We start from the raw sequence: 22,619 nt of genomic DNA, 5'->3' as shown, positions 1-22,619 counted from the left end.
TCAGTTGTTCTGCTCTTATGAGTGGCCGATGCCGGCGCGGGAGCGGCCGATCGGCTAATGGGCAGCCGAACACCGCCGCAGCCTCCCATGCATGCGGCGCTCGATCGTCTCTGGATACGTCACTCGTCTTGCACCCGGCGAATAGGCGGAATACGCTCCCCGCTCACATTGCAGTGGATATGGCTTGTCACCCGACGTATATTCCTCGGCCGCTGCCAATGTTAAGAACCGGTCCGATAGAAAACTTTCTCCAACGGAAGGACGATCTGTGTCGTGCCACACGTGCACTCATCCCTCCATGTGGACAGCAGCTCCCCAGTAGACTTTCTCGCTGGGAAGAGGTTTTGCTGCGCAGACTTCGCGTTGGAGTGGCGCTTTCACCTGCTGTGACCCGGGCGTGGCCACCACGCTACCATGCCCCGTTCCACGACACCTGCCCCTTCTGCACAGCTCCGGCCGCACAAGCTGACGCGGACCATCTCATATGGACGTGTCGTTCACTGGCCTCTGCCAGAAAGCGACACCTGAGAGGCACAGGCCTCCATCCTGGAAGACCCCCCGACCTTCAGCGGTGGCTCTGGGGACCCCACCACCGCTCCCTTCTTGACTTCCTTCGAGAGACCGGGGCCCATGTATATTTGTAAATAGGTTATTTTATGCCAACGGGCATTCTATCGCAAAAACAAAATAATAGTAACGGCGCGTTCGCCGGGCCTCATTGTGTGAGCGTTGCGCGGGACCGAACAGCTTTGAGCCGGGGTCGGCAATACAGCTACATCAAAGGTTAACCAAGCGAAACAAAGACTCAACTAGACTAAGCCATGCTTTTTCTTTGGATGTCCAAGGCTATCTAAGCTGAACCTTGGCGATTTGTTTACATAAACGGTGATAAAGAGAAAATAGCAAGGCACCAGAAAGGTATTTTGTCGTGTTTGAAACGGTTCCAATTACATTGCCCGTACCAAAATTGTGGGAAATATTTAAAAAGAAAGTTCTTGAGTTTCGGGAAAGCTTTTTGACCATCTTGGTTTGTAAAGGAAAGACGTATTAAAAGCCAGCCATGCTATACATAAGAAGCCCATAGGTTAACACAACACAGACGGAACTTTTAAAGCATTTAAGTGCAATCCTCAAATGAATAACCTCCGAACCCATAAAACAATAGGCGAAGGAGTCAATATATCGGTAGACCAAGCTACGTTACGCTTTGGTGCATTTTAATCACGGATGAGGTAGAATTTAAAGGAAATATGAAAATACAAAAGGCGTAATGAGGAAAGATGCCGTTGCAATTCCAGTTCACGCTAACAATCCTATCGAGCAAGCTCTTGATAAAGCGGAATGCTTGAACTTTTACTTTATATCTGTGTTTCTTTGCCGGTGGCTCTTACTGCCAAAACCAAACTGCTTGATTTTGGCAGGCACAAAGCCTATGGAAGATGTGACATTTGTTTTTATTAGAAACCCAATTATTACTAGAAGGCCTAAATAGTTCGAAAGCAACTGGTTCTCAACGTGTGCCATATGCCTTGCTAAAATCCTGTGGGTATCAATAACACCATGTTTGAAAATAATTTTTGAAAACTCAGTGCAATACAGTACCTCCCAGTAGACCGGGAAATCACTTCTATAGCCCTTGTTCACAAATCTGTACCCCGTGATGTTGTTTCAAATTACCGCACCCTCCTTCAACTGGCGTGCGCTCCCAAAATAGTTGAACATATCCTGTGTAGCGCGACACTGAAACACATCGGTTGTAATAACCTATTTAACCCTCTCCAGCACGGTTTAAGAAAATTATTATCATGCGAAACCGAGTTGGCCCGAGTCACTCACGATATGGTCCAGCAGCTACATAACCAGACATCTTTTGATTCTGTTTGTCTGAATTTAAAATGGCATTCGACACTGTTCTTAACTGTTAATTACAAAATTAACGTCTGTTGGTATAAAAGTGAACAGACTTTCCTGATTTACTAGTATTTAAGGAACCGACGTCCGTGCGTGCTTGTAAACGATATGTAACGTCAGAAGTTCCCGAAATTTTTATATCATCCTGTCTTTACATACATAAGACTGTTCTCGGACGATTGCATACGGTACAGGAAAATTACTTGCCAAGGTGGGTACCTAATAACGCAAAAAGATCACAAAATGGTATATGAATGGCTTGCAAACGGTGAATGCCACTTAATTTAAAAAAACCGTCTGCCTTACTTTCTGAAGAAAGAGAACATAATATAGGGCCCCTTACCCAATAAAAACATTCACTTCAATGCAAATATTTCAGGGCATTGGCATGTTGATTCTACTATACATAAAGCTTGTAGGTGACTAGGGTCCTGCGACATAATACAAGAGTATTTCCAAAGAAACCAAGCGAATTCTCTATAAAGATAAAACGAGGTGAGTATATGGTAGGTTTGCGCGGTTTGGGACTCTCCAACGCTGCTTAACAAAAATGAACTAGAAAAGGTACAAAATATTGCCCCCCGGTAGAGCCTTGGCAAGCCTTTTAGCAGATCAAAAGTGAGCCCAAATCAGTGCAAACAGATGTTGCAGTGCAAACAGAGTAGAATCCTGATATGGTGAAAATAAGTTGGGCATTTATTTGTCTTGTTTTTTTTTGTTTCTTTTGTCGTCGTTGATACACTGGTCTGTTTTATATGAGGCAACAGCTGAATGGAAAGCAAGGCAGGGAAGTGGTGGCGAACGCTATGATTGTATAGCACGTGAAAATCGCGGATATTCCCCACCAGATTATGCCGTGGCTGATAAGTGCCAGTAGCGAAATTTGAAGAGCGTTGCGCATATTTTTTTCCTTTCATTTTTTTTCTCGTTGGGTAAACGAATGTGTTTCGGAAAGGCCTCACGGCCTCTGGAAATCGCTTCCTTATTTGTCAACGCAGCTCGTTGGTGCACGTGGTTTCATCATCATCATCGTAATAATAATCATCATCATCGTCGTCGTCGTCATAGCCATCATCATCATCAACAACAATAACATCATCAACATCATCATCGCATATCTACGCCCACTGCAGGGCAAAGGCCTCTCCCATTATTCTCTAATTATCCCGGTCCTGTGCTAGCTGCGACCAACTTATCCCCGCAAACTTCTTGATCTCATCTGCCCATCTAACTTTCTGCCGCCACCTGCCACGTGTGCTTCTCTAGGGATCCACACTGTTACCCTTAATGACCACCGGTTATCTTGCCTTCGCATTCCATGCCCTGCCCATGTCCATTTCTTCTTCTTAATTTCTACTAATATGTCCTTAACACGCGTTTGTTCCCGGACCAACTCCGCTCTCTTCTTGTCCCTTAAGGTTACACTTATCATCGTCCGTTCCATTGCTCGCTGAGTCATCCTAAATTTAAATCGCACCCTTTCATTGATCCTCCAAATTTCACGAAGGACAGCTGCATCTTACCGGTACTCACCTACGGTTCACGTAGGTTATGTAGGCGTAAAAAGCGTTGCCTAGCGATAAGTGAATGATAGGATGTGAGTCTTGATACGAGTCATTTAGGTCTAACGTCGTCAACTATTGCTCATTTAAGGAACTGATCATTGTGCATCAGTTTACCGTATCGTACTGTGATATCTCATAGGGAAACACTCGTCCAAAGTGGGCGCATACACGATCGTTGCTGCTCTTACTTTAGAGATGTGGTATATACCCACAAAACACATACAACAGCAGTAGTATATTAAACAACATTGGATCAGCTTGTTGCATCCGTGGTCGTGCCGAAAGAAATCGATGGAATCAGCAACTAATAATTTGAGCCCAAGCGGTGGTCTGGTACGGCTATGGTCCAGCAACTGAATGCTGTGCCCATACCCTGAAAGAAGTTTGAAATTATCTCGTTTGAAATGTAGTCGTTTGAAATCAGCGTTTGTTTCAGGTGGCGCTGAATTCTTTGCCTGAAATCCACGTTAGAGAAAAAAGACCAAATTACACATAACAAAATTAAAAACGCGCTTAAAGTAGAAAACAACACTGTTCATAGAAACGAAATTTGTATACCTTAAAGCTGTCTTCGTCATCGCAGTTAATCCCCATGGCTCCAAAAATAACGGTGAAAACCATAACTACAGGTAACTTTTTCAGAGAAAATTCCACATCTATATGGAGCAGTTTTACAATCGCCACCTCCAGGCTACAGTATGACTACGACTCTAAGTGCAACAATGGCTTCAATGTTCTTTTTATGGGATTTACCACATATGTATCGGACTTCTCTTGTACAAGCCCTGATAAGCCCGTGTTAGCATAAACAGGTGCAGCGCGTGCCAAGGCTAAATGTTCTTTTACGTCGGCGTGGCAGAATTGCACGAAGCGAATGTTTCCAATTTTAAAAACTGACAAGTGCATCAGTAACGAAAAGTTCTCTCTTGTTCAGTTTTTGTGGGAAAAGACGTCTAGCCAGTCGTCCTAGATTGCGAGATTCTATGATAAAGAAATCCGTAGAAATGGCCTTTGTGTTGGTAATGTGCAGGACGAAGTGCTGGCAAAACTTTCCTAACGGAATCTAAAATTTCGCTTTAAATTTGTACTCTAACTGAAAGTTTTAAAGCACCACCTAAACAGTTAAAAAGTAACATCAACTCGCTGCTTTGCAGCTCAAAAGCAAACCAAATGAAGCTTGGAGCTGCGCTTTTTGAATACACATACTGTGAGCGTGGACCTAGCATACGTCCGTTAAACACGAGAGGTAGAACAATGTGAGTGGCCCCTACCCAATTTATACTTCGATTTCGTTTCTACATTGTGAGCGTTTATCCTCGCCTCAATTCATCTTCCTTTTACGTGGGCAACCATCATCCTCGCCGCTTGATGGAACGTTTGCTGTTCTTTTGTGGCCTTGCCCAGCGCTCTCCAATAAAGTGGACCTGAATTGTTCCCGCCGACTGTCTCAAATAAGCCAATATTTTGTGCGCTGATTTTGCAGAGTACACAGAAATTTTAACGCTTTTGTGATACTTTGGATGCTTAACTATTTTTCAAAGTTGGATGCTTAGTACTTCGTGAAAGTTCGAACATTTTTGCCACACTTCAAGGTCAGATCAATCTGGCGTGCTGAATATGCATGTGCAAGTGCGCTATAACGAAGCAAAGAGTTTCTATAAAATAATCGCTCCTTAGCTCATGAAGAGGTAATGATAGTCACGTAACCTTCCTCCCTTCCTCCCCCAGTATCACCCTCCTATTTCGCCACAGCCTTGTGGCCAGCACTCACCAGAATTCATCAGCATATGTGAACACGCTACACTTTTCCCTACCGCCCTTTGCACAGCGAAATGACAAATAAAGACCGACGAGTCCGTTGTCTGAAGCTTACTTGAACTGCTGTAGGGTATTTCGTACGGTCGCAGGATATGGGACTACGTACGAACACTAAAACAAGTTCTTAGTAGCTATTCGGACTGGCAAGCTTCATCAAGTTCATGCTGTAGAGCAGGTTTTAACAGGGAAGGTTGTTAGCGGCAGTATCGAACTTTTGCAGCGTAATTCTTCAAAGAATGGGTATCAGTTTGAATCGGCGGGGTGTTTGCATAAAAATGGAAGTATGCTTGGGTGGCGGCGTTCCTTTTGGAGGCGGGTGAGTGTGGAAAGTAAACGGGGAGGGCCCCGCCTGCAGGCCGTGCCCAACACGCAAAGTGACCCCGATACTCTTTGCTGGGAACGTGTTTACGGTTCTGTCGGTTGAAATCAAACCCAACCACACATGCAAAATGTTGTTTTTTTCTAGTTCGAAGAACAGAAATTTGAAACCATCCATTGCTTGTCGGAAAACAAAAAAAATAAGGAGTCAGACTACTTGGGTACTTCGGTGTACAAATATTCTTCGGCGACGAATAAAAAACCAGTTAAAAACAAATGCTGAAATAGGAAAAAAAAACCTGCTGGAGCACGTTGTCTACACGAGATTTGCTTTTTTGGAACAGTTGTAAATATTGTAGGACAGTTTCTCTACTGCAGTTTGCTTTTCTTTTTTTTCTCTACAGAAGAGAAAACTCATTGCGCTGGAGCAAAATATTTCAGTGCTTTGACCTCGCAGTTTTCATTGCAGACTAGTTCCAGGCCACCGATAATAGAGGCAATCTTCGTGGGTAAAATTGAGTCCAGAAAAATAATAGCTGCCACCGTCACGTACAATACATGAGGAGACTTTATTTTATTTTATCAAAACCCCTTAATTTAGACTGTGACAGCCAAGACAGGCGCAGGTGATGTAGTACAACTGACATGTTAAGGGTTTAGTCAAAGTCTCTTTATTTTTCAGTACTCCTGCCTCGCTAGCGTCCTCATAATTCTTCCGTCGAGCGGGCCGATTACATATCTCACAGAAGGCTTCACTTCAAAACCGGCTTTTGAAGAACTTAAACACCATAAAGGCACGATAAGTAAACACTGGGTACCAGGACACACATGTTTGACAGAAAACAAAAGAGCAAACCTGCTCGCCTGCGAAATGCTTCTGCGGGCACCTGCCGTTAAAGGCGACAGCCAGAAGTTCGTGATCCCGCCAAAACTACAACGTAAATAATACACATATAGCGGCCGCAATCGAACAAGAAATTACCAGACAACAGCAAGACCCCATAAGGCTGCAGAAAACGCAAACACAACTTACACACGACTAAACACTACTTACACACGACTACACATATTCAAAGGCCGTATAAACACTTCCCCACCAATGTGTGACGTATGCCACTTAACCGATTTATCAAGGGCACATATTAAGGTTATAGCCGAAGGCAGACAGAATAATATTCGCTAGGAGCGGCCGACTCAACCGGCCACGGTACATCAGCAGCTATCAATGGCAGGGTTCGCACAGAAAACTGTAGGCCCCCCGCCTTCCCGGCAAGACTCCTGGATGATCCAACAATACGAAAGCCGACTGGGCCCCTGAAATGATGAGGCCTTATTCAAAAGGACAAATATACTTTCACCGAAAGCGGTTTAGCAATTTGTAGTTTTTTGTGTCGGAAGTACAAATACCAAGAAATTACCAAGCGTGTGCACGTGAGCGCGGGCCTCGCGTCGTCCACCTGTTAGTAACAAAACCAAAAAAATGCCGGTCGCCCGAGTGTGCGTGGTTAGCTACGAACGCCCAGTGTCCCCTGTGCACGTTTTTCGCGCCAAGCCTGCATACCCACTTAGATAGATTAGCCAAGATTGTGTCGACCCCCTGGCACTTTAAAAAACCAAGAAAATACCGATCACTCGTGTGTGCGGCCATCGCGGCGACCGCCCAACGTCCCCAGCGCACGTTTGCAAGCCAAGCATGCCCATTTAGGGAGATTGGCCATGATTGACCAAAAGGAACTTGCTCGGAACGAGAAATACACGTCAATGCCTACGCGCTTCCGAAGTGATGTGCAATGATCATAAATTGCGTATAAATTAACGAAGCTCACACTTATAGCTACAATGATGGAGTAAACGTCATCGCGGTAGCGGAGAAGAAGAAAATCGGCTGCTATCGTAAACCATCCTGGTGGTCGTGAAGTTGCGTTGAGTGCCGCTCCCTTCACATGTTACGCGTTATTGCGAGCTTCGTTAATTTTAATCTTCCTCTCTCCCTCTCTCGATCTGTCTCTCAACGGCGGCTCAGGTTTCCCTTGCGCCTCAGCAGCAAACATGCGCCAGCACATCTCCCTCTCACAGTTTCTTAGATGCGACACATCTCTTTAAATCGCCTTGTCCGTCCGGCGTCTTCCGTCGTCCGTAGTCCGCATCCCTCCCCCATTCTCTTCGCCGCGCCAGCTGCGCGCTAACGCAGCTCTCACCGCAGCGCCATCTGCGTGTTAGCGCTCGCTCCCGTCGCCATGCCAGCTGTGCGTCAGCGCGCGTTAGCGCTCGGTTAAACATCGAACCCATGCGCATGCGCTGCTCTCTCTCATTCCCCTGACCGTTAACGCGCGGTACATATAAACGCGGTAACTGCGCCGCTCCGCTCAGTCGTTCCGCCGCTCCGATGACATCCGATGACATCCGATGACCACCGATGATTTGAATGGAGACTAACAGGCCTGCTATCGCGATGGTCGGTGCAACCGTACGTAATATAATGAAAACAACAACAAATTGACACGCTAAATGGAAACAACATAACGGAAACGCAACAGAAACCCCACGATGCGTCGCATCTACCCATGGTTCCCCTCACGGGAAGATGGTGTAAATTTTTCCTTTTAAAAGCGCTGAACAGCTTGACTGCGCGTCCACTCCAGGTCTTGTAGGCTTGTTGGGTGGATGAGCTTTCGTGAAGTTCATTCCCTTTTAGGGGCACTTGTTGCACGGCGCTTTTTGTGCAAGGAGCCTGCCTACTGTGTGCTGCGAGTAGCCAGAGAACATACACTGCTTTGCATCGGGTTAAGGCGGCTTCTTATCTAATGTGCAGACACCTTGATTTCCTAGAGGTACAGTTCCTTCACGAGCGTGGCTGATTCTATCCACTTTGCCTTCCTTGGGGCTCTGGAGCGAAGCAGCTTGTTCTTTTACGACTTAATACAGTTGTGCCATGGTGATGGCGCGTTGAAGGGTCAGCCCCGCGTCCAAGGGCATTCGATTCGACAGCCTTCTGTTCCAAATGCCCACTACAATTTGGTCCCGAATTATATTGTCATGCAATTCTCCGAAACTGCGCAACTTGACCAGTCGGTGTAGCTCTGCGACGAACTCTTCGACACCTTCTTCCCATTGTGCTCTTGTCAAGAATGTCGCTCGTTCGTAGACATTTCCTTGAATTACGAAGTGCTTTAAAAATGCTTTAAAAACATCCTTGCAGCTGCTCTTCTTTTCCTCCTTCAACTCAAATAAGGCAAGTATGCCTTCTGCCTTGCCGCCCATTAAGTAGAGAAATGCGCGGACTTGTTCCACCGAGCATTTGAAGGCGAGGCCACTCACGATTAGAAAACATTAAACACGACGCATACATTACGGCCACTCACTTGGATTTCCTAAATGAAATTCCCCCAGAGGCTCGCAGTGAAAACTTGAAACTGCCATGTTTTCTTGCTGGGCTTACACCTTTTCTATCCGTCCCTTCGTAGCAGGTCCAAACGTACGGTGCCACAACGTCATGTTTGTGGAGCGCGATAAACGTACAACCGACGCGTCTGGCGTTCAGTCTGGAAGTCCCTTTATTTTTAGGTTCCCCTGCCCGGCTCGCGCCCTCGTAATCCCTTCAGCGGGAGGGCCTAGCCTACACCTCACCGGCTCTTCCACCGTTGTGTCAGGTTTCCCTTGCGCTGCAGCAGTGAAGACACAGCATAAGCAGTTTATAATTAAAAAGTACTCAGCGATCCGTCGACTTCCATCACTCAAAAGTGCGTTCTGGTGCGTGAACAAAAGTTAAAAACCAAGTGTACAATGTTTTGTTGACAACGCCGCAGCAGCACCACGCAAAATCCTTCGCTCCCCTTAGAGCCTCGCGATCCTTCGCATGGCGCTAAAAACGGCAATGTGGCGTCCTATTAAAGAAACTAGAAAATGGGACCCGTAGAACAAATGCGCTCTTTAAAAAACCTCGAACTGCTTTGTTCGAAGCAGACAAGTTTGCTGTTTCTCACGGTTGTTGAAGTTCGAACCTAGTGTATCCTCGAAAAAGTGTGTGCATACAAAGGTCGCGCGACGTCACCGGCTCTATGCCATGATCGTACGACGTTGTCGAGTGTGCAGGTTTTCTGCTCCTCACTGGGACAACTGTTTCTCCATGACAGTGACGCTATTACATAGTGGATGCGAGAATTTTTATGTTTATGAGCACGACCCAGCGGCTGACGTCGGTGTTTCACGATGGCAATGCATACATGGTAAACATGTGGTCGGCTTTCATTATATTCCAAAGAATGGTCACACTAATTGTCCGCACATAAGATTTCGAGCCTGTTAGACATATCTAACGCTGGGCTGGTGTCCGCAAGGGCTACGTGTCGAAGCCCATGTGGACGAGATCTCAAATATCCTGACTTGTGCGGTACTTCTTTGGACATTTTGGAAGCTTAATAACTTAACGTAAACTTAATATCCAGGATGCTGCTGATGATGAAGAAGCAAATATCTTCATCATTGGTAAGGCAAGAGGAACAGCAATATTGTGGTGTTGATGATGCTGTCATGTCCGCATCCTTTGGAGGAGTCATGCAAACGCCTTTGCAAGTTCTATACGTAAACACTGGTGGCAGAATAACTCGAATGTGCGGTAAGCACAAACCCAAGGGATGCTCCCAAATGATTAAACGCAGGCAATTGGCTCTGGTAGCCCGGTTCAGGTCTCCAGGCTTGCACAGCTGCGTCCAAGGTTTTGCGACGACCTCCCTTTTAGTCATTACGGTGGGCCAAACATTCCCTGCATTCATCCTTGTACATTTCCCTGTCTGTCCTTCGGGGAGGTGGGCTTGGACTGAAACAGTGAAGCATTTTTTTTCTGGTACTCCCTCAAGGTTTGCAATTTGACGGCCGCCTATAGGGCAGGCACCACTGCGGATATTTTGGTGGTAGTTTGGCGGTTAAGATACCCACTAAATGTCCTGGTGCCGACAGAAGAATGGAATGAACCTGCGTGACCCGGTTGGCTACTGTGGGCAGGTCGCAATTGCAGCGCTGCGTTAGAACCATTTTTTACATTCTCGCACATGCCAGAGGGGCAGGGTAATGAAGTGTCGGAAGCTGGGGCTTGACTCTGCCACCGTGGGAACCCAGGTCCGGTGATGATACCTGCGAACGCTTCATCAGTCCTGCAGGAGGTGGTTAAGGCACTATTGTAATTCAGCGATAATTGCTTCGCCGTTACCACGTGTGCGCGTAATACAAGTTTTGTACATTTCAGCGAAGTTTCCTGTGTGGCGGTGCAACTACCTAGCTCATTCCGCGCTGGACATGTATCGACAAGTCAGAGCCTGGCGGCCGATAAGCGACCCGAAGCCTGTGAGTTACGCCTGTTGCCCAAGCTACGATACGAAACGAACGGGTTCCGCCGGCGGCATAATCTGGCTTGTCTGTGAAATCGACGCCCGTCTACGGAACTGCTCCTTTCCTGCCCTCCCTCAGGCAGAGTTTAGGCAGGCTTCGATCACGGAATCTTTAAGGATTTTTTGTGTGTCTGTGCTTTTGCGCGGGCGTAACGCGCGGAACGCCTGTTTACCGTTGGGAATTCTGGTCACGAACAGAAGCCTTCAGGGCAAAACACATGGAGGAAATATGCGACGAAAAGACGACGTAGAACGCCCGGCGACGCACGCCCTCAGCGCGGTGGCGGATAAGCCGTGTCCGCCGCCGATCCAGCAGGGTCACAAAAGTTCATCGGCGGCGGAGCGGCGGTGAGCGGACAACCGACAGAAGCAATCAAGTCTTCCAATTTCCCATCTTTGGCGTTAGGCGTCTACAGTACAGGCCGCTGCAGACGGCCGCCTTGAAAAAGTTTGATAGTCGAACGCTTGAAGTGAAGTCCGCCCTTTGCTGATAGTTCAAGCCGCAAGAGCGACATGGTCCCAACTCCACTACCGTGGCTTGTGTCGCCGAGGTTGGCATGTACGATACCTGTTATTATAGTAAATAAATGCGATCCGGCTCAATGACTTGCATTAACAGCAACATGGGGTCCGTGTGCAAGATCGGCGCGTGAGGAACAGGCAATATCGCTGCGAGGGGCTCCTTTTTTAAAATGCCGGTCTTCGACACAACACAGAAACAGGAAACCCAAATATTTACGCGAGCAACCCGAGAAGCAAGCGACCAACCTGTGAAGGCTGATGTCTCTCTAAAATTCCCGAAGCGTAGTCGAGGGTTCTATCCTTGACAGCCACTCAGGAGTGCATGCCTTGCGCTTCAGCACTTCTGCGAACTGTGATATTAAATCACAAAAACATTGTCGCGTAGTTCAGGCGTTCACATCACCATGGAGCCAGGCCATGCGCGAGCGCCGTATGCTATGCAAGGCCAACAACAAAACGAGGTCCATGGGTGCCCCCTCATCGTTTTCTACCGCTAGATAGCGTATGCCATGGGGGCTCAGCGGGAAGTCTTTATGAAGGGTCCTCTGGAGAACTTCCCACAAGATTACCGCAGCCTAACAATGCAAAAAAACGTGCTGTATCGTTTCTGGCTGTTTGCATATTCAACACTGAGTTTCCCATGGCACAAATATGCCTCTATTTTGCATTGAGGTTCCAACGGACAAACTGCCTGTGTGTAATGTGAAGAAAAATGCCTTCACTCCAGGGTGAACCTCCATTCGTTTGTCGCGCTTTAGCACATTTTGACCTGGCCCAGCAGAGTAATCATATCTATACATAGGGACGGGGAAAACAACATCGCAAATGTCCTTATACAGTTTTTTGCATGTCACAGAGGACAGGTAGCCGCCAGAAAAACGTGCAAATAGGAAACGAGCGTCACTACTATTTCCTTCAAATATCCATACACACCACATGGAATGCACCGTGTCAATACTATAAATTCCGGCATAGCACGCGCCAGCCGTGCTTGCATGACACTCCGCAAGAACGGGTCGCGTAAATCTCGCCAATATAAAAACCGGTTTACCAGCCGTCACACATACAGGTGCGCCAACCCCAAGCCACCATCTCGGACTCTCCGAAATAGGTTTGTTCTGATGCACATCTGCCATGTTGATCCTCAAACAAACACTGCAAATACCCTGTAAAGCCCTTGGACGTTGATTCGCGAACAATGCAGTGCCTGCATAATATACCAGATCCTCGTTACAAAGAATAATTTACATGCCGTGGCCCTTGCAAAAATTAAAAGCCTTCCCCCTTCCACTTCTGGCCTTCTCCCTCAACGCCTGTGTCTGGCTATGCCAGTATGGTTCGCTATCACTGTTATAGTTCAGTTCAACACCCAAGTACTTTACTGGGGGGGGGGGGGGGGGGGGTTGACCCAACTAACATTACCAAATGTTGGCTTAAATACAGCAAAATGATGGAAGCAGCGAGCCGTACGTATTTAGAGCCGGGCTTGGCATATTCAATTTTAAAGCAAAGCGCCATCTCTCGAGATGGAGTCTTCTTATTGGCCGATGAAATCTTTTGCAGAAGTATTTCGGAGTGTTTACACAGCACTTTTGCGATAGCTGAGCTTTTATTATATGAACATTGGGATCTTTTTACGCAAGAGATGCGAAACTCGGCTATAGAAGAGTCAGCTCGTCTTGCGTTTCTAAAACGCTTTCATGTTCGGGAACTTTTCCGTACACTGGCGGACCTTCATGACCTGGAGGCAGCCATGCCTGGATCAAGTATAGATAAAATTGGCGTAACTAAAGGACAATTGCAGCAATATGTTACTGAAAAATACCACGGTGCTTTAATTCGGTCCAGAACACGAAGGTTTTTTGACAGTTATCCCACTTGCCGTTCGCTGTGTGATGGGCGCCAATCCGCTCTTGCAAAGGAGATAATTCAGAATAAATATAATGGTACTACAGTCAAACCCGGCTATAACGAACCCGGATAGAGCGAATTATGCTATATATCGAACAAAAATAATTCAGTTACGGAAATCTATGGGAAACATATTCCCTATAACGAGGGTCACATCCGATATATCGAACTCTGGGCGCCTAGAATGGGCGCCGATATGCATGATTTCGGAGTGGCAATTGAGATGGATGTGGATTGACCGCGGCCACGAAGCTAGAGCCGCGACTGAGACATTGGGCCTCGCACGGAGCGACGTGAGGCCCAATACTTTCCGTAACTGCTTTTAACTCGCGGGACTCACGACGGAACCCGCCCTGTCAGCGAGTCCGGACCAATACGGCAGCATCGGTGAACTGCGGGAAGAGCTCGCCAGCGTTCCCGATGATGTCTCGAGTGAAATCCGTCCGACGCTTATAACGAAGCGCTTTCGGCAGTCGATGTGCTCCGCCAATGCTTCTTAGATTTTGGAGGACGCGGACTCGAACTTCTACATACAATGTTTCGTGTAGAGAATGATATGCTAGTTGAAGCCGCCAAAATGAAAGTGAAAACAAAAATCAACGCTTTTTTTTTGAAACGTGGGCAGTTAACGCGAAAGTAGCTTTATTACTTGCAATAAATGGATTATTTTGGTATGGTAATGGCTACTGTATTGTGTTCGTTTCTGCACACGCCGTTGGCGGAGTTGGCGAGGGGGTGTGGGGGCGGCGGGGCTCCCGCGGATTGCGAACTCGTAACAATAAGCTCGTTATAGGCGGGTTCGGCTATATCGAACTATTGGATATATCGAACTAATCGCGGTGCATATTGCAGTTCGCTATAAACGGGTTTGACTGTAGATGTGCAGACTCAGCTGATATTGCCGGTGCATTCCATGCTCATTACAGCAAGTTATTTGGTGGGTCCAATGTCATGGGTCAAGAGCGTGGCTTTCATTCTCTCATTGGGGCACTTCAAAGGCTTGCGGCTGATGAGTGTTCCGGGGTTCCGGTCCTATTGCACTGAAAGAGGTTAAGATTGCCATCTCTTCGCTTAAGACAAACAAGACCCCTGTACCGGATGGACTGAGCGGGGAATTTTATCAGAAGTTTTCTGATATCCTTGCTCCAGTCCTCTTGGAACATATTTATAGCCGCATACGATCACGGTGTTTTACCACCAACCTTTTACTTAGGGCACACAGCGTTAATACCAAAAACTGCGGATGAACACAAGCTGAGATCTGTAGAGGGCTATCGGCCAATCTCTCTCTGCAATGTTGACTATAAAATATTCGCCAAAGTTTTATCCAACTGTCTTAAACAGGTAATTTCTAGGTTAGTTGGTTCTCACCAAACGTGCGGTATTCGGAACAGAAGTATTCAAACGAATATACATACTGCTCGTTCTATACTGGAATGCGTGTTTCTGATTCGGTTGAACAGGTGGCCCTTATGAAAATTGGCCTTGCGAGAGCATTTGATCGGGTGTCTAACGACTTTTTATTTGCGCTTTTGGAAGTGGCTAATGTAGGTGATGTGCTATATAGAGGCATTCAGCTTTGCTACAAGAATTGTACTACACAAATTGTCGTCAATCGCATTCTCTCGAAACCAGTTCAGATCAGGTCATCTGTTAGACAGGGCTGTCCTCTATCGCCTCTACTGTTTGCACTGTATATAGAGCATCTTTGCGTTAGCATACAAAAGAGCCAAAGAGTACGTGGTTTTTCGTTAGCGTCATGGCAAGTTAAAATTCTTGCGTATGCTGATGACATTGCCTATGTTTGCGCTGACAAGCGTAGTGTTCACGAAGCCTTTATATTGACTAAGGAGTTTTGTGACGTGTCTGGAGCGGTAATAAATATGGAGAAAACTAAGGGGTTTTAGTTTGGCCTGTGGGGAACCAAACCTTCCAAATTTGCAGGTACTAATTGGGACAACACACCGCTTCAGTACCTTGGCGTGCTTTTGCACAAAATAAGGAAATCAAGACCACACTGGTCTTCAGCACTCACGCATGTCAAGAGTGCCTCGCAGGCATGGATGGGGCAAAAACTTTCTGTATTTGCCCGTGCGCAAGTCTGCAATGTCTTCTTGGTAGCAAAGCTTGTTTATGTGCTTCAGGTACTGCACTGTGCACGGGCGAAAGTCCAGGCTCTACACAGAGTGTTTGCTACCTTGGCGTGGGGATCTGAATGGGAGCCAATGCTCAGGGATAATTTATTTCTTCCTTTACGGTCTGGTGGTGTTGGGTTAATGCATTTTTTTGTGCACCACCTTGTGTCCCGGTTTTTCTTCTACAAGTCGGCGGAGCATCCATTTTTACGTACTGTAATTCAAGAGCGCATAAGTTACCATTTTCCGTTTCTCCTTGTTTCTACGGGTGAGGTGAACCAAAAGCCGCCATGGGGTTTTCTAAAAGAAGTTGTAGATACTTTTCATTTCCTTACTGCTCGGTTTTCTCTGGAGAACCTGTTTAGTCTTTCAAGGACGGTTATGACGAACACTCTAATTCATAATCTATTCCCCGTGCCTCTTTATCGCCAGCCATACTTGCAGGACCGTACGAAAAATGTTTTAGACCGTGTCAAGCGTATGTACGTGCCGCCAAATGCCAAAACGTTTTTTTTAAGCTTCATTCGCAAACGCTTCCAGTAAAAACATGGCTGCGAGACAAAGGAATGTCGATCCCTTGGTCAGACAATTGCCGCTTGTGCAACCAACCAGAAACTATTGACCACGGTTTTGTGCTGTGCCGTGACGCGGTGTTTTTCTGGGACGTTTTGCAACGGACACTAAAAAAGGACATTGACATCACCCCATACACCATTCGCTTCTTACCACTTGAGGACGTTAATCGGGTGCCATATGACATTTTTGTCCTCATAGGTTTGTTTAGCTTGTGGAAGTGCCGCATGACTGATCGGCATGCTGAACCCCCTAGGCCGACTAAGTGCATTTTTCGGGAACAGACAGCGGTAGTACGGAGCGCTTATGTTGCGCAGAGTGATCCACCAAAGTGGCTGCATCTTTCGGATGCGTGCGTTTGCTTGCCTAAGTTTTGAATTGGTGCCGACATTTGTTAGACTGACGTGCTTACCTTTTGCTATCTGTTAGTGTTTATATTGTGTGTCAATTGTCTTGCCTGACTTCTCTATAAAGTTGCCATGTATTAAAGAAAAAAAAGAGTGGAAGTAGGACGCCGGTTTCCTATTCTGGTAGTCGCTGGTTCGAATCTCCCTGGACGTTGTTTTTTTTTCTTTGCGCTAGTCCCTGTAGGGCTGTTGAGAACTGAAAACGAATATTTTAGTACAAGAAATGCTCCCGACTCAACGAGAATCATCAAAAGACGTACAAATCAAGCGGGAAGCTGCTTCACTGGGTCTGTTTTCAGACGCCTCCGTTGATTCTGGGCGTGGGGATTCATTTAGCGGCACTGAGCGCAACCCAGCGGCACCGCGGCGGCGGACGGCGTGTCTTCGTTCCATGTAGTTCAGCCCGACGAACTTACGGCGTACTGTCGCGGCGGAGTTTCCTCCGAGCGAACTTTGTAGTGGAAGTTCGCGCCATGTAATGTGGCCTTTACTCGAGCGCCGAGTAGTGCGCCTCCCGGGCTCTGCTGAAAACGTTTCCCTGCCTGTTGGAGTTGTCACGTTGTCAGCACGCTAGTGTGTTGCTTCCTGCATCGTCGCCCTTGTCTACCCGCCAAGCATTACACAGTTTATGTTTTGCCCTCGGCCCGTGGTTGTTCAGAAGAAACAACTACCGAGGTGACGGTGGTCGGTAAGTGCCAGCCTTCGCCAGTGTGACTACTAGTGCCGGCGGTGCTTATCCAACTTCACAAAATATCGAGGCCAAATTGGACATCACAGAATTCACTGTGGTCACTGCTGAGTGCAAAAACTTAATTGACTGAGTTTTAACACACTTTGGAGGTTAGCGGGTAGAGGGTGAGGCTCTGGGTGCGTTCCAATTTACCGTCTAGACAGCTTCGTTGCCGTCTTCGCGGACAGTACGCCATGTTAAGCCCCGTTCCAATTCGAACGAAGCCAACGAAGCAGTCAACGAAGACTGCCTCGAGGAGACAGCATCGAAGTCAGCAACGATGCATCCTACCTTCCTGTCTAAACCAATAAGTGACGCCAGCGCCACCTTTTTGCGCATTAATGTTGAAACAAAAGCACTTGTTCCTTTATTTAAATATTTAGTATAAATTACTAGTGATGAAGATGACTTTGTTCAATTTTTAAATTGCGTAACGTTTGTAATGACAACGGTAATAATAGTTACGAAACTTGCGGCTTGCGCAACTCAACGTGTCTGCTATGAGGCTGTCGTCTGCGCTGGTGTTGCGCTTGCGACCGCGGCGCCGTTCCAATTTTATTCCTTTAGACGTCTAGTTAGACTGCTTCGTAGGCTGTCTACGAAGCTGTCCGCGAATTGGAACGCAGCCTCTGTCGCGTGGGCTATTCGCACAGGACGATTTCAAAAGAGTTCGCTGAGATGTTTCGGACGCGCTGAGAAAGCTAGCGCTAACACAGTAGAACCTCGTTAATTCTGCCCGCGTTAATTTGGGAATACGGATAATTCATCATTCCCACACCCTCCCTTTAAAAATGTGCATAGCTCCATGGCAACAAACATTCGTGAATTCTAAACGAGACGGCGCACGCTCACCTGTTATTTCGGACTGGAAGCATATCAAAGAGGGCCCAACTGAAACGAGTTTTCGGAGCACGCATCGTTACCGTCTCAACGATCACCACGCGAGTTTAGAGCGACAGCGACTAGGCAGAATTTTTGCAGTCACGGAGGGCCATCCGTTGACCCAACAGTGTACTGCCGACGTAGATCGCGGAGGCCAAAAAAAATCACCTTCCTTTCGAAACCCTACGATAGGGTACGCTGGTGTAATCAAGGCAACACCTGAGTTGCGCCATGAGTTGTGGTAGGTCGTCGAGAGATGGCGCCGGCTAGTTTCCTATCTTTGCCAAGGAAGTTGACGTGTACGCTCTCTTCGTTGTAAAGGACTTTTGCTACGATGTTCCGACAATACGCTTGCGTTACAGCGATTGTAGCCTGCCCACAAACTACAGTTCCTTCCGCTGAGCTGTCCGGAAAAAAAAAAAAACAAGCATCATGGGCTACTTCTCAAAGCAAAGGTATGGAATGAAATAATTGAAAATCTTCGTTTTTGTTATGCATTCAATTATTTGACATTTGGATAATTCGGACATTTCGCTCACTCCCGTGAGATTCGAATTAACGAGGTTTTGCAGTAGAGGCTATACTGAGTGTGGGGCTGACCGCGGCAAGCTGTCGCATTGCATTGGGATGATCAGTGCACGTGAGAACGCTAAACGTCAGGCTGCGTAGGCTGAGATTGAGCGAGAGAGACTCAAGCGGGAGTAAAAAAAGCGATACGAGGAAATTCAACTCGAGCTGAATAAGTTGAGCTGAAGGAGCTCGGGCACGAGTTGTCGCGCACTCAGCTTCACAGCAGCGTTCATTAAGCGGCGACCGAGCCAGTTACGTTTTGAATGGGCCGCCTAATGTGACGCTACAAGGTCGGAGTGGCCACAGTTCTTTCTGGACAACTTCGAGCGTACGGGCGGAGTCTCCGTCTAGCCGTGAGTCATGGACGCAGCATTTGCTTACTCCTTCGCCAGTCGAGTCGCCCGATGTGATACCCGGCTTAGCAAAAGAGGAGGGGAAAGATTACGGTAAGGATTTATGAAATATTCTGCGTCAGTTTAGGCTGTCCGCTGAAGCGTTTCGCCAGACGTTCTGCGAGGTCAAGAAAGCTATGGGCGAGTCATACTCAGAGATCGCTTACAAACATATGGCAAACATGAAAGAGTGGCCCCAGAAGTGAAGGCTGTCGGCGAGCACGAGGAGTTGGTTCAGTGCTTTGGGCTAAAGCAGTTTAACCGGCGACTGCCGGAAAAGGTAAGGGGCTGGGTGCGGAACCGGCCGGACGTAACACCGTAGACAAGGCAGCTGAAGTCGCCGATGAGTTTGTCGCAGGACGTGGTGCGAGGGGCCGAAGGTTTCCGGCAGATGTCTGTTCTGTCCGGGCAAAGGGACGGAGCGGCCCAGAAAAGGGACGACATTTGCTATAGTGAGGGCCTGCAAATCGAAACTGACCGAAAAAGGCGGAGATGGCTCTCAGAGGCACAGAGCCAAAAAAAGATTTTAAGGCGCGCAGGCAAAAGATTTTCAAGTTGTCTGCATGTTTTAGATGTGGGGAGATAGAGATTTTTCTACGAGATGCAAAAAAAAGCAAGGTTGTTTTCCACTTGATGGACGACAATGTTAATCGACCAGATTTAGGGGAAATCCCCAAGGTGAGTAAGTTTCTGTGAAGGAACGTTTGACGTCCACCTAAATGCAGCCAAACGGCTACAAAGGAAAGCTATACAGCTTTCTCAGAAACTTCGCAGTTGAAGAAAAATTCGTCCTGGTCCAGGACAAACGGCTACAAAGGAAAGCTATACAGCTTTCTCAAAAACTTCTCCTGGACCAGGACGAATTTTTCTTCAACTGCGAAGTTTCTGAGAAAGCTGTATAGCTTTCCTTTGTAGCCGTTTGGCTGCATTTAGATGAACGTCAAACTTTCCTTCCTTGATGGACGACAGTGAAGAGGACATGCAGCTGTTGGAAATCTGCACCCGGAACATGGTTGTTAACGGCAAACCGTGCCCAATGCTGCACGATTCAGTAGCGCAAGTAGATGTGGTTTACCTTCAGTACGTCGAATCGCATCAGCTGACAGGAACCGTGTGCCGGTGAAGCAGGCTGTAGAATCGAGAAGCCTGCTACTGCCGATTGCTAAATTTAAAATCCACCTTTTATATTGCTCTGTGGCGGCCTCTGGTGGTGCCGCCGAGAAGCGATATGGCAGGGGTGCAAGTAAGCTGCCACTGCTGCGGAAGGGGAATCAGGGCTCCGTTGCTGGTGTTTATTTGTTTTATGTGAATTGTATTGGCAACCTAAAGCTGCAAAACGAATAACTATGCTGGAACACGTACGTTTTCAACTTGGAAAACATCTGAAGAAGCGTGTGACGATCGTTTCATTTGGCAGCGGTTCCGCAACTGTCAGTACCGGAGGGTGGCAATAAAGAAAAAAAAAAAGTCGGTACCAGAGGGTGGCTATCTGAGGATGTGGAAGTGATGTTCTCATGGCATTTCTTTTTTTAGATGCGACTGCATCTCATTCACTCGCCTTGTCCCTGCATCCGGCGTCGGCGTTGTTGTGGGCGTCCGCCCTTCCCCATTCTCCTCGCCGCGCCAGCTGCGCTCTCCGCCGCTCACCCCCTCTCCTCTCCGATAGCGAACACTCTCTCGCGAGGGGCATTGGATTGGATTCGATTCGGATTGGATTGGATTGAAGTGAATTGTGTTGGATTGTGTTGCGTCATAGCCGCGGCAGACGCACTGGCGCCGGCGCGTCCCCTCACCGTTATGCGCGCTATAAAACGCGGCGCCTACGCCGCTCCGCTCCATCGTTCCAGCGCCGTTCCTCCGCTGTCCAACGCTGCAACGTGAACACCCTATGCGTCGCATCTACACAGGGGTTCCCGCGAGGGGAGGTGGTAGTTTTTTCTAGCTCTTAAAAGAGAGGGAAGGGGGACATGGGTGTCTGTCAGAAAGAAGCATAAACGCAGGCCCTTAGTGTGGCCTTTATAAAAATCATTGTTTGAAGCAAGCATGTGGATTTCAGCGATGCAAAAAATTATACGTGGCTGCAGATTTGTTCAATTCCGCTGTTCTTTTTATTTTCTCTGTTTTTTATCATAACGGGCATGAATGCATGAGCAGCTTACTTTTGTGAGCGTTTTAACCGAAGTGCAAATCAAGCGAAGTCCCGACGTATCTCAGAAAATTATGTGCACTTCTCCCCTCGTGGCAGTCATTTCAATAGTGATTACTCTATAGTTACTTACCGAAATATAAATGTTTTTCGCGAAGGTAATGTTGGGGGTGAAAACTTCCTTTGTGCACAATCTTTCACGTTGCGCGTCTAAGTTCCACAGCAATGAAAACTATCACTTACGAATGCACGGGCAGTAAGGTTTGACAACGAAATATACAAAAAAGTATTCAGAATCCTGGAAAGTAATTCAGACGTTCCGTCTTCACGTTGACTTCTTGTTTTATGCCAAATACACTTTCGTGAAGTGGTTTTGCTAGGTTCCCCTGAGGTCGGAAGTTTGAGCGAGAAAGCAGGGGATGTTGCTTTTTGTGGTGCATTTTTATTCGTAAGCGCACTTGTTCATCCTAGTTGCACGATTACTTTCTTCAGAACAAGAACTGTCAGTTTGAAAAGAAAGTTAGTATTGGTTCATTACTTTTAAGCAGCGCCAATATCGCGGGCGAAAAAAAGCGGTGCACAGGAACTACATTTCTACTGAAATCGCAAGCTCCTCGTCATTTGGATGAATACATTTCCCATCAGTGGAGGGCTGTATGCTGATTACCACAAGAAAAAATACATCACTTCCTGCTAGCATGTCAGGACAAAAAAAATATCCCCAAGAGTATTCGAACCCCCACATTCGAGCAGGCCGGTGTTTCTGACACTCTTGACCACTTGGCCATGGCGCAGCAAGCGACCACTCTCGAATGCCGCGGAGACAAAGCTGAGGTTTAGCTTATGTTTTGGCACCTCTCTGAAAATGTTTTTCTCATAGAATTTCTGGCACAGAAACTGGTCGTCATTGTTTGAGTAGCGCTTGTCTACTAACCCAGGCAGCACAGGACTGTTCGGCCTTACTCAAGCCGGTGTACTTTGGCCAGCGATTTTCTGACCGGCCTTTCTCCGGCAACCATGTTCGGCCCGTGTCCAAATGTGGGCCTTCTGGCCGTATACGGCCGTAATCCCATCACTGTCCAACGGCCAGTGTCCATCGGCCAGTCGACCGGCTTACGTTCATAGGCCAGATTCCAGCCGTAGGGCTCCGGCCATCCCAAAGCTACCCGTGTGCGGCCGAAGTACGGCCAAAAGAGGACAGCCAAGATGCGGTCGTCGGACTCCAGCCGGACTAAAGCTGCCGGAAATTCGGCCGTGCTACGGCCATTGTAGTTCAGTGACAGTACGTTAACTGTACTGAGGCCGGTGGACGACCGCTGCATGCAGCGCAAGCAGATGACTCAATCGCGCTGTCC

The sequence above is a fragment of the Haemaphysalis longicornis genome, unplaced genomic scaffold (assembly GCF_048455015.1).
Source record: "Haemaphysalis longicornis isolate Haplotype H1 unplaced genomic scaffold, Haemaphysalis longicornis Haplotype H1 scaffold_9, whole genome shotgun sequence".
In the NCBI taxonomy this organism is placed as follows: Eukaryota; Metazoa; Arthropoda; class Arachnida; order Ixodida; family Ixodidae; genus Haemaphysalis; species Haemaphysalis longicornis.
Note: the sequence above shows the minus strand (reverse complement) of the source record.